Source organism: Phacochoerus africanus, chromosome 5 (genome assembly GCF_016906955.1).
Source record: "Phacochoerus africanus isolate WHEZ1 chromosome 5, ROS_Pafr_v1, whole genome shotgun sequence".
Lineage (NCBI taxonomy): Eukaryota > Metazoa > Chordata > Mammalia > Artiodactyla > Suidae > Phacochoerus > Phacochoerus africanus.
This window is the reverse complement of record NC_062548.1, coordinates 7,505,083-7,515,915: the sequence shown is the minus strand read 5'-3', so window position 1 is coordinate 7,515,915 and position 10,833 is coordinate 7,505,083. Positions and strand designations below refer to the sequence as shown.

General features: G+C 56.5%; 1 long non-coding RNA gene across 3 annotated transcripts; it reads right to left on the bottom strand.

Moving 5' to 3' along the window:
• Positions 1–575: 575 nt before the first annotated feature.
• On the bottom strand, positions 576–6,424 carry LOC125126711 (uncharacterized). 3 transcript variants are annotated; one of them, XR_007134763.1, is made up of 4 exons: positions 6,143–6,424; positions 5,419–5,580; positions 3,299–4,748; positions 576–3,031 (listed from the first exon to the last, which is right to left on the bottom strand). It is a non-coding gene; the product is annotated as an uncharacterized LOC125126711 (long non-coding RNA). The 3 variants fall into 3 exon arrangements; XR_007134762.1 differs by having other exon boundaries at positions 576–4,748; XR_007134764.1 differs by having other exon boundaries at positions 576–4,723.
• Positions 6,425–10,833: the final 4,409 nt, after the last annotated feature.

Here is a 10,833-nt window from a genome sequence, read left to right as displayed (position 1 = left end):
ATTACTGCATCCTGTGGCAGTTCTACTTTTCATTTTGGAGGCACTCACCCACTTACGAACCTGCAGGGGAGCGGGTGCCACTCAGGGCAAAGTCGAGCGTTTCCCCTCAGAGGTGTCAGCAGCGGGGTACGGGGTGGGGAGGGGGTGGCGCAGAGGGGGTGAGGCCTGTCCGCCTTCTTTCTTCAGGCCTTGCTGGCGAAAGCTGACGCTCTGATCTCATCCACTTTCCAAGGGAAAGGCGCTGATGGAGAGCCACGTGACACAGGGTTCCTGGGGTGGAGGGGGTCTCATGACAGGAGACAGAGCAAGCTGGATGGGGGGCTTTGCTCCATTCTGTCCAATGCAGGTCCTGAAGGTTCCAACCCAGGGCAGGTCTTGCACCTGCTGAGATCCACTGGGCAGGACTGGAAAAAAAAATTCCATTATTCAACAGCGTGACTGAGTGGGGGCAAGAGCCCTGTTCTGTGCAGAGTGAACAAATGCCGGAGGACGCCTTTACTGCCTGTCGCTCGGGCAGCTCCCGACAAAACACATCACACCGTCTGGACTCAGAACGAGGGCTCTGTTCACACCGCCCTGGGGACCGGCTACTCCAATCACCTTTGCAGTGTTACCGAGAAAGCCGCGGGGGCGTTTCTGCTGCAGATATTATCACCAACTTGCTGATGGTTCTGGGGACAATTTTCCAATTGGGATACGTCACAGTTCAGGGAAGAAGAGGGCATGGAAAAACCTGTCTTGGGTTCAGGCAGATTTTTTCTTTTTCAGGCTGCACTGCGGCTTATGGAGGTTCTCGGGGTAGGGGTCCAATCAGAGCTGCAGCTGCCAGCCTACACCACAGCCACAGCAACAGGATCCAAGCCACATCTGCAACCTATACCACAGCTCACGGCAACACTGGACCCTTAACCCACTGAGTGAGGCCAGGGACTAAACCTGCGTCCTCATGGATGCTAGTCACGTCAGTTACCGCTGAGCCACAAAGGGAACGCCCAGGCAGATTTTGAAAACCTGTAGGGAGAACGGGAGATGACTAGAAAAGGCCAGAAGATGCCTCTAAGTCATGCCTTCCCTTGTGATGAAGCCAAATCACCAGAAACCCAGCACCTCGCCTCTGATCCCTCAGGCCGCAGGGAGCCTGCTTCTGGGTCTCAGTGGCGTCCAGAGAACTGCTTCTGGCCTTAGGGGTGGTTCCCTTGCCCAAGCAGCCGGTCCTGAGTGCCTGGGGGGTGTCCCCCGACCCGCTGGAATCAAACATGGAAGGAGGCGCAGCCCAGCTCCAGGAAGACTACAATCCAGCTCAGTGGAGCCGAGCCAGCAGCGCAGGTGCGCCCGGGCCAGGAGCTGAGTCCCTCCCTCCCCGGCGGCATCAAGGCCGGAAGCCCGGGGTGGCTTCCTGGGGGAGGAGAGGGCTAAGGCGCGGAGCTCGGCTGGGTGCTTAACACCGGCTCTGCTTTGCCTTCTCAGCCGCCGCTGTGATTAACCACCTTTGCCGTGTCTGGCGTCTCCATGCGGCATCTCAGTTGTCATGGGCTGAACGGTATCCTCTTAAAATCTGCACTCCAGTCTCTCAGCATGGGACTGGGTTTGGAGACGGGGTCTTTAAAGAGGGGAGGAGGTTGCACTGCGGTCACTGGGGTGGATTTGAATCCACGGTGGCCGGGGTCTTATAAGAGAGAGGGGGGAGCAGGGGGGTCACGGAAGCCAGCCCTCTGCACGCCGAGGAGGGAGGCCGCAGGAGGGTCCACCCGGCGGACCCCCTTGATCTCAGGCTTCCTGCCTGGGTGAAGGCGGCTCTGCTGTTAAAGCCGCTCAGTCTGCGTCACTGTTACGGCAGCCAGAGCAAAGGAGTACGCGGTTTAGTCCCCATCACGGCCCGGGGAGGGAGTGGCATTAAGAAAGGGGGTGAACACGATGAAGGATCATGGGAGGAGAAGGTACACATGCACGCGTAACTGGGTCACCTTGCTGCATGGCAGAAATGGACAGAACAGCGTAAATCAACTATAAAAAAAAATTAAAAAAAAAGAACGGGGAGGGTGCGCCTCGGCGAGGTCAGACCCTTGTCCAAGACGCCTGGCTGCGCCCTCCCGCTGCAGCCTCCAGCAGGGCCGGTTCCTTCCCTAGGACTGTTCCAGGCTGGATCAGCTGCGGCTGGATCAGCTGGGGTCTCCCTCCTCTCTGACCCGTGGCTGAGGTTCCAGTTCCTCCTCGGCTACACCCGGGAGTGCTGCCTGGGTCCTCGGCTACCATTTGGGCTGGATCCATGCCTCCGCCTCCCACCTCACCCTCGGCTGGTGGTAAGAAGCATGGCGGGGCAGCCAGACCAGCGTCTGAGCCAAGAACCCTGCTCAGGCAGGGAAGCTCCAGCCCGAGGGTCCCTGGAGAGTCCAGGACACAGGACGGCAGCCAGGGGTTTGGCTCGAAGGCTAGGGGCCAGCACCAGAACAGCGAGGCCTCATCCCAGCATGTGGGTTTGCACTGCAGGCAGTGACACTATTTTGGCACAGAGAGGCCCCATCTGCTGTCCAGCGGGAGCCCCCTTGCTGCTCAATGCCAGGCCGCCGGCTGCTGGCTGTAAAAATTCCAAGGGCTTTAACGCCCGACCTTATGAGGTCTCTACTGGTGTGATTTATACTTCACGTTAGTTTGAGGACCCCCAGAAACCACCCCAGCCCAGCATCCAGCATCTCTACGGTACCTACCCTCCCAGAAGCCCCAAACACTTGTGTCTCCTTTCCAGAGCCCTTCAAGCTCCATCAATAATCAACGCTCTGCATGTTGAAAAGAAAGCAGGGAAGTCCTGGCTCTTCTCGGGTCGTGTTATTTTCTGCTTGTCTTCTTAGCTGTTCCCTCTCTGCTTCCTGGAGACCGTGTCATCACGTACACCACATTCGATACGTCATTTCTTTCCCGGGCTCTGGATGCTGGCGCTCAAGTCAGAGACGGTGACTTTCCCTTCGAGGAGCGAGGCCATCTGTCCAGGGGCCCCGAGAATCCATCCCAACCCATCAGGGCCTCAGCAGAGCTTCTGGAATCGAACAAAATGCTCGCACATTTGTATTTCAGTCCAGCGCAGGCTGTTCCTTCATCTGCAATGTTATCGTCACATAAAAAGGGGGGTGTCGAACAGCTCCCGCTTGCTCCCTTTCTCTCCCTCTCTCTCACACACACACACACGTGTCACAGGTATCAAGACAGGAGAAAATGCAATACACTGGGCTTCAGACAGACCCATGTCTGAACCTGGGATCACTACCTACCTGCTGTGGTATAAACTGACTTGAGCAAAACTGACCTGGCAATCAGCTTAAGCAAAGGGGGCTTTACTGGAGAGGCAGGAGACTGAAGGAGCTGGGCTGGAGGTGGGCAGGAGGAGAGGAATGGATGGATCTCAGGGGTCCACAAAAGCCCCCCAAATGCCCACGGCAGCCTCTGCGTGGAGAAAATCGAGGCGTGTGGGGGCCATAGGGGGTCCATTGGAGGAGAGTGTCCCCGGCTCTCATCAGGGTCTCAGGGCGGGTCTGTCGCCACCCCAACCCCCCAGAAAGGCTCAGAGTCACGGCCCAAATCGCCCCCCTGACCACTCAGGGCTTAACCTGCCATGGCCTCCCGCCCCCCCACCCTTACTCCACACTTCACAGCAGACAGAGTCCTCGGAGAAGGGACGGACTTTGTCACATCGTGTTCCTGCAGGAGACTCTCCAAAGTCCTCCCTTCCTCTGAGCTCTAAGATCTGCCCGCTCTTCCCTGGCAGAAGGACCCCTGGTGACACTGCCCCCTCACTTCTCCCCACCCCCTGCCCTGCTCTCCACTCCAGACACGGGGTTCCTAGGAGCCCAGACTCTAGATGCTAAAATCAGGACAGTCCCAGGCAAGCGGGGAGGTTGGTCACCCTGGCTCCCTCCCACCTGCTCCCGGCAACCCTGCCCCCACCTCGTGGCTGACTACCCACCCCACCCACGCCGAGTTCCGTGTCCCACATCTGTGCTCCTACAGGGCCCCTTTCCTCCTGTCACATCCCCCCCCCCGCCCCCCGTGCTGAGCCCAAAGTCCTTAATCATCTCCTTTCCTGCAGCCTCATTCACCGCTGCATCCCTGCGCCAAGCCCCAGATCTAGATCAGCTGAACAACTGTGTGGTGCGGGTGGTCTGGGCGAGAGGGAGCAAGCCAGGCCCCCGGTGGGGCGGGGAGATGCCCCCTCCCTGCCTGGAGACCTGCCTTAAAGGGGTGGCTCTTGGTTCTGGCTTCAAGCAGGAACATCTGATTGACAGCAAGAGAAAACAATTCGGAATTCGTATCAGGAATTCTGGGGGCAGCTCAGAGCTGAAGGGGAGGCAGAAAGAAGTTCCCCCAAGAAGATCGCCCAGCTGGTGGAGGATGGGCGGGGTGCTCACTGAGGCCCTGGGATGCACATTCCAGCCAGGGGCTTCTGCAGGGGCGGGCGCCCTCCTGGCCAGGGCAGGTGGGGCGTCGGAGTGACACTCCCTCTGCAGCGGTTCGCTAGGACGGCCGTTAAAAGCACTGCAAACGGAGTGGCTTCACCAGGAATGGACTGTCTCACGTTGGGCAGGCTGGACGTCCAAGACCAAGAGGATGGCAGGGCTGTGCTCCTTCCCGCCGGTGCTCGGGGAGGACCTGTTCCAGGCTGCTCTCCAAGGGAGATTCGGAGGGTTCTTTCGGTCGGTGGCAGGATACACGGCATCCTTCCGTGTGTGCGTGTCTGTGTACAAATTCCTCCTGTTTTACTGGAACACTGGTTACACTGCATAGGGGCCTCCCTATTCCAGTGCAACCTCATCTCTCATTCTCTCTTTTTATGACAGCAGCTTGATGCGGGATCTCAGCTCCCAGACAGGGACTGCATCCAGGCCACAGCCGTAAAAGTGTCTAACCACTGGACCACCAGGGAGCTCCCAGTATGACCTCAGCTTAATGAGGTCCGACATGGCCCTAGGTCCCAGTAAGGTCACACACTAAAGAACTGGGGGTTAGGACCGCCACACATGGATCTAGGGACGGGAGGCAGGATGCACGACATCCATCGAGATGGAGTTCAGTGGGCAAAGAGGCCCCTTAAAACGACACGAGGGTGCCATCCCCAGAAAAAAAAGGGAATGGATGCTGGGCTGTCCGACCACAGCCGCCCTGGTGGCTGGGAAAGACTCGCTAGGTGATCGGATGGCAGGGGGCCACCGTGTAAACCAACAGCTGGCTTTCTCCCGCATCCACTGTGCTCAGGCTCTCAGAACCCAGGCACACATCAAGTCTACCCAACACACCTGCTACACAGCTGTTCGCAGAGCACCTACAGGCAACCAAGCATGTGGCTCAAGGCATGTGGACTACAGCAGTCAAAACAGCTGAACAGCCCTGCCCTCCTGGGGCTTCCGTTCTAGAAATGACCCCCCCCCCCACCTGTTGACCCCACCACAGTTCCTCTTGCTGTGGTTTCAGTGCTCAGCTACACGACTCCAGCAACACTCCTCCTGGGGGGACAACCGCCTCCTGAGGTGTCAGCCCCCAGCCACAACCACGTATCCATCTGCTCTCCCTCCGCAAGCATCTTTGTCTCAGGAACTAAAGCAGGAGATGAGTTTATCAGACGCAAATTGCTCAAGGACCTCATTCATTTTGTGCAGTAATTAAATAGAAGCTGTTTGGAAATATAATTATAGATTGGCCCATCAAAGCAAATTAAATCTTTGAAGAGTAATGGCCTAATTAGCTTCCAGATTTTGCCATTAAAAAAAAAATCCAAATGCCCTGTTGCCCCGAACCAGGAAATATCAGGGCCCAGCTGTGAAAGGCACCAAAGGGCCATTAATATCACCTGGATGTGGATTCTAAGCAGATGAGAGGCCACGGGTATAGACCATTTATCAAGATTAAGCTGGCTGGCTAGACTTGGGGTCCTTATTCATTTGCTTCCCAGTCTTAACGTCTGTGTATACACTGGGCCCTTCGGGGCTGCTCAGCGAGAGATCCTGGCGGGGCCGCACCCCCATCCTCTCCCAACCCCGGGACTCAGCCTCTTCCCTTCTTAACAAGGACCCTGCACACGTGTCCCGCTGCCTCAAGACCAAGCCCGTTTCTGCCGCGGTCTCCCCCACCCTATCCCTTCTCACAGTTTTCCACTGACCTGGGAGATGGAGGACGCTCTGGAAAGTTCTGGAATGTACCGGGATGTCTCAGGTCCTTGCCCCATCTGAGCCCTGACTCTGTGCCATGCATGCCCGTGGGCCTTGGGCTCCCCCTCTGCTCGGCTCCCCCAGCAGCACGGACAGCCCAGCAGTCCTCTGGGTCCCGTCTTGCGGTGCCAGCACCCAGATTTTCTGGTGCAGAACGCCCTCCTCGCCGGGTCCAAGTGAATTGCGCGGGCAAACCCCACCCCTTGGTCCCGAGGATGGACACGTGATCCAGGCCTGCTCAATCAGAACACTTCATTCTCCTGGCCCAAAGTGATTGGTCAGTGGTGGGCATGTGACCCAAAGCCAGGCCAATCAGAAACACAGGACTTTGACACGGGTTTTTCCACAGAGTGGCTGAGCTGAAAGGGGCAATCTTGCTCCTGGAGACGTGCGCCTCCCTGTGGATGCCCAGCCCCACTGCAGGCTGGAGCCCTAGGCCCGCCTGCACAGGAAGTGAGACCCTCCCTGGACTTTTCCAGTTACTACACGAGCCTTTTAATGTTTATGTCCCCGTTGAGATGGAATGCTGGCAGTTGCAATTGAAAATCCTCTAATTCTGCCAGCTTCTCCCTTCTTGGCACCTCCTAGGAGGCCCAGTTGCCAGCACTTTGCCAGATTCCCAGGCTCCAGCCAGGGCCTCTTATCTCCGGCCCTAAGTCCCCCAGAGAGTGACAGGTGGGGGCTCATCCCTACAGGTCGGTCCCCTCAGAAGCAGATGGGACTCCCCTCCACCCCATAGAAGTGGATGCTAAGACCAGGTTAGAATTTTATCGGGGAAACACCCGTGGGAAAAATGAGAAGGAAGCCAGGAAAGACTGGGGGGGCAGTAAGCCCACAGTGCAAGGTGAAGCAGCAGAGAAGGTGAGAGGGCAGGAGAGGAGGTTGGGTGGAGCGTGCTTAGATGCCCGCAGCCTTGGGGAGGCTTGCAAGGCTGTTGGGGAGCCCTGGAGCCCCCGTCTCCCACCCTGTCACTCTCAGGCACCAGCTGGGAGCAGGGGTCCCAGAGCACAGTGTGGGGGTGCTGGGCCTGCCCTGCTCCTTGCAGAGGGTTCTGTGAGGAGACCCACACCCTGGGGTCTCACCCCTCCCGTCCCGGATCCCCAGGCTGGACCCTGAGGAGCAGGGCTGAGTGTTGCGACCCTGAACCTGAGCTGCTGCTGATGGGGACCCTCTGTGGGCCAGCTCTGTCTCTGCCACAGACTGTATCTAGTGACACTTGTTTGGTTGCTGCGACAAAAGGACTTTGGGCTTCTCTTTACTTCCTGCGTGCTCTCTGAGTCTGATGCACCTTCCTGAGCGCAGTGTCCTTGGCTGTAAAATCTCTCCCGGGGGGTGTTTTGTGGATTGAAGTCACTCACTCATTCATTCACTCACTCTTCACTTGTTCATTCATTCATTCACTCGTTTGCTGGGTGCTTTATTTTTTTATTTTTAATTTTTTTTGTCTTTTTAGGGCTGCACCTGTGGCATATGGAGTTTCCCAGGCTAGGAGTTGCATCGGAGCTGTCGCTGCCGGCCTACACCACAGCCACAGCCACGCAGGATCCAAGCCATGTCTGCGACCCACACCACAGCTTATGGCAACGCCAGGTTCTTAACCCACTGAGTGAGGCCGGGGATCAAACTTGCGTCCTCATGGATGCCAGTCAGATACGCTTCCACTGAGCCATGATGGGAACTCCTCCTGGGTGCTATCTAGAGCCAAGGCTTGTGCCAGAAATTGGGGTGAATGAGCGGATTTGGGGCACTGCCATCCTGGAGCTAAAGCCTAACTTGGAAGAGAGACAAAAATAAAAGAGTTGGAGTTCCCGTTGTGGCGCAGTGGTTAACGAATCCTGCTAGGAACCATGAGGTTGCGGGTTCGATCCTTGCCCTTGTTCAGTGGGTTGACGATCCGGCGTTGCGGTGAGCTGTGGTGTAGGTCGCAGACGCGGCTCGGATCCTGTGATGCTGTGGCTCTGGTGTAGGCTGGAGGCTACAGCTCCCATTCAACCCCTAGCCTGGGAACCTCCATATGCCGAGGGAGCGGCCGAAGAAATGGCAAACAAACAAACAAACAAACAAATAAAAGAGTTAACAAAATGATTGCAATTGTCATGATTGAGGAGATTAACTGTGGGGGGGGGCGTGGTGGGAGGAGGAGGGGACATGGCTTGGGACAGTGAAGTCCCCTCTGAGGAGGTGACATTTATAATTTCTGAGGTCCAAAGGATCAGAGTGAGCCCCCTGGGGTGGGAAGGGTGATGGGAACAAATGAGAGAATGAATGAGAAGCATTTGCTTCGACGTTGCTGCTGGGGGCATGGGCTCCCTGGACCTGGAGGGCCGTAGGATGTGAGATGCTGTTAGCAGAACCGACAGCCATCGCGAGTGCTGAGAAAGCAAGGCTGGGAGTTCTCTGGTGACCTAGCAGTTAAGGATCCAGTGTTGTTACCGCTGTGGTGAGGGTTTGATCTCTGGGCCTGGGAACTTCTGCATGCCCTGGGTGAGACTGAAAAAAAAAAAAAAAGAGGGAGTTCCCGTTGTGGCTCAGTGGGTTCAGAACCCAACTAGGATCCCTGAGGATTCAGGTTCAATCCCTGGCCTTGCTCAGTGGCTTAAGGATCTGTTGTTGCCATGAGCTGTAGTGTAGGTTGGTGGCTGCAGCTCCAACCTGACCCCAAGCCTAGGAATTTTCATATACTTCAGGTGTGGCCCTAAAAAGAAAAAAAAAAAAAAAGAAAGCAAGGCTGGCCCTATCTGGAGGGGAGACCTGGTTCAGGTGCCCCACATTGGCTGGGAGGTGACCATGCTGTGGCAGAGGAAGAGAGACAGACTGGCCTTGGACCCTCCCATCTCAGCCTCCAGCAAGAAGAGTCCCCAGCCTGGAGGCCCCAAGAGTTTCCTTTGACCAGAACCTGGAATATGTCAATTCACAGCAGACAAGAAGACACACCTATCGTGGATTTAATAATAGCTTGGGGAGGGGAGGCAGAAATACTGCATCGGAGATGATCACTGGCTGTTAGATACATGTGGAACTAAACATTAAAATGTAGGAGGAAAGAGAACCTTAGAATCAAGGAAATACAGGAGTTGGAACCCCCCCTGCAGTGGGGTGAACTGTGGCTCCCAAGGATATAGTCAGTCCTTGTGGCAGTGACCTCATTTGGAAATGGGGTCTTTGCGGATGTAACTAAGCCACAAATCATCCTGGATTCACTGGGTGGGGCCCTCACCAATGGCAAGTGTCCTTGCAAGAGACAAAAGAGGAGACACAGGCTCAGGGGGAGGAAGGCTGTGGGACCACAGAGGCGGAGATGGCAGTGATGCGTCTACAAGCCAAGGAGCACCAGCAGCCAGCCCGGGAGCCGAGCAGCGTGGAGTGGCTTCTCCCCGGAGCCTCCAGAGAGAACCAGCCCTGCTGACACCTTGACCTTGGACTTCTGGCCTCCAGAACTGTGAGACTGCGAATTTCTGTTAAGGGAACCAGTTTGTGGCCCTGTGTCATAGCAACCTCAGCAGACGGATACAGCCTTCTGGATGGGGAACTCTTTTCCAGAAAAGCACTCATGGCATTTTTAGAGGCTTGGACACAAGGGCTGTAGGTACAAAGGGGGCACTAACAGCTAAGGAGGGCAAACTGCCTGCCCATCTCCAGGCTCAGAAATGATCAGGCAGGGCAGCCTGGGCAGCCAGGGCCCTCGGGGCATCCTGCATGGTTCACTGCCCCCCCCCCCCGGAGGGCAGACTGGGCAGGAAATGACCATTCCTGGAAACATCTAGAGTGGGCAGCCAAGGCAGAAGCCCTGGGAACTGGGGAAGGGGGAAGGGGCGAGGCGGCTCCTCCAGGTCCCAGCTTTGGTGACGATGATGCAGAGTCAGTGAAGACACACACACACACACACACACACACACACACACACACACACACACGCTGGAGATAATTACATTAGATGTTGCCAGGGGTCTCACTACACGCTGATGTGGTCTCCTGTAAGCCTCCCCCGACTCCCCAGCCCAGCAAAACAGCTGTCCGCTCCCCATTTCTCAGCTCAGGAAACTGACCACAGAGACATGGAGTAACTTGCCCCAGGTCACACAGCTGGCAAGAGGCAGAGCTAGCAGAGACACCTCCGCTCCCATCTGCCCTGCACTGCCAGGGGTGTTAGGTCAGGGGCTGCTGCTGTCCTTGGACACTCCGCCCCCGCCCCCCCATTGCCTCACTGGAAGTGGGGGTGCTGGATTTGGTCCTTAAGCAAGGGGTGTCCCAGATCTATCCCAGGAAGTTCTCCCAAACCCTCCTCGGCCTCACCCAGTGAGGGGACCAGCAGGGTGCGTTTTGTAAATGTCCCCTGGGTGGCGCTCCCAGGGTGAGTCTTGAGAACCCCTCAACCAGGAGAATTAGCTGATCCTCCCAACACCCCAAATTCCTCCCTGTGTGGCAGCTGGGGCCGAGAAGTTTCAATTTATTCATGTTCATTCTTGGTGCGTTTGCAGAGCTGCGGGGAGGATGGGCTGGCAGGCCGGGTTGCAAATGAAAACCAAACATATTCTAAATGATGAAATGCACAAAAAAACCCCCGGAAACCAGGCTCTTTCATTCAGATCCGGAGGACTGGATGCTGTATCCTTGGTAACGCAGTTTGAGAAAAACAAGTCTT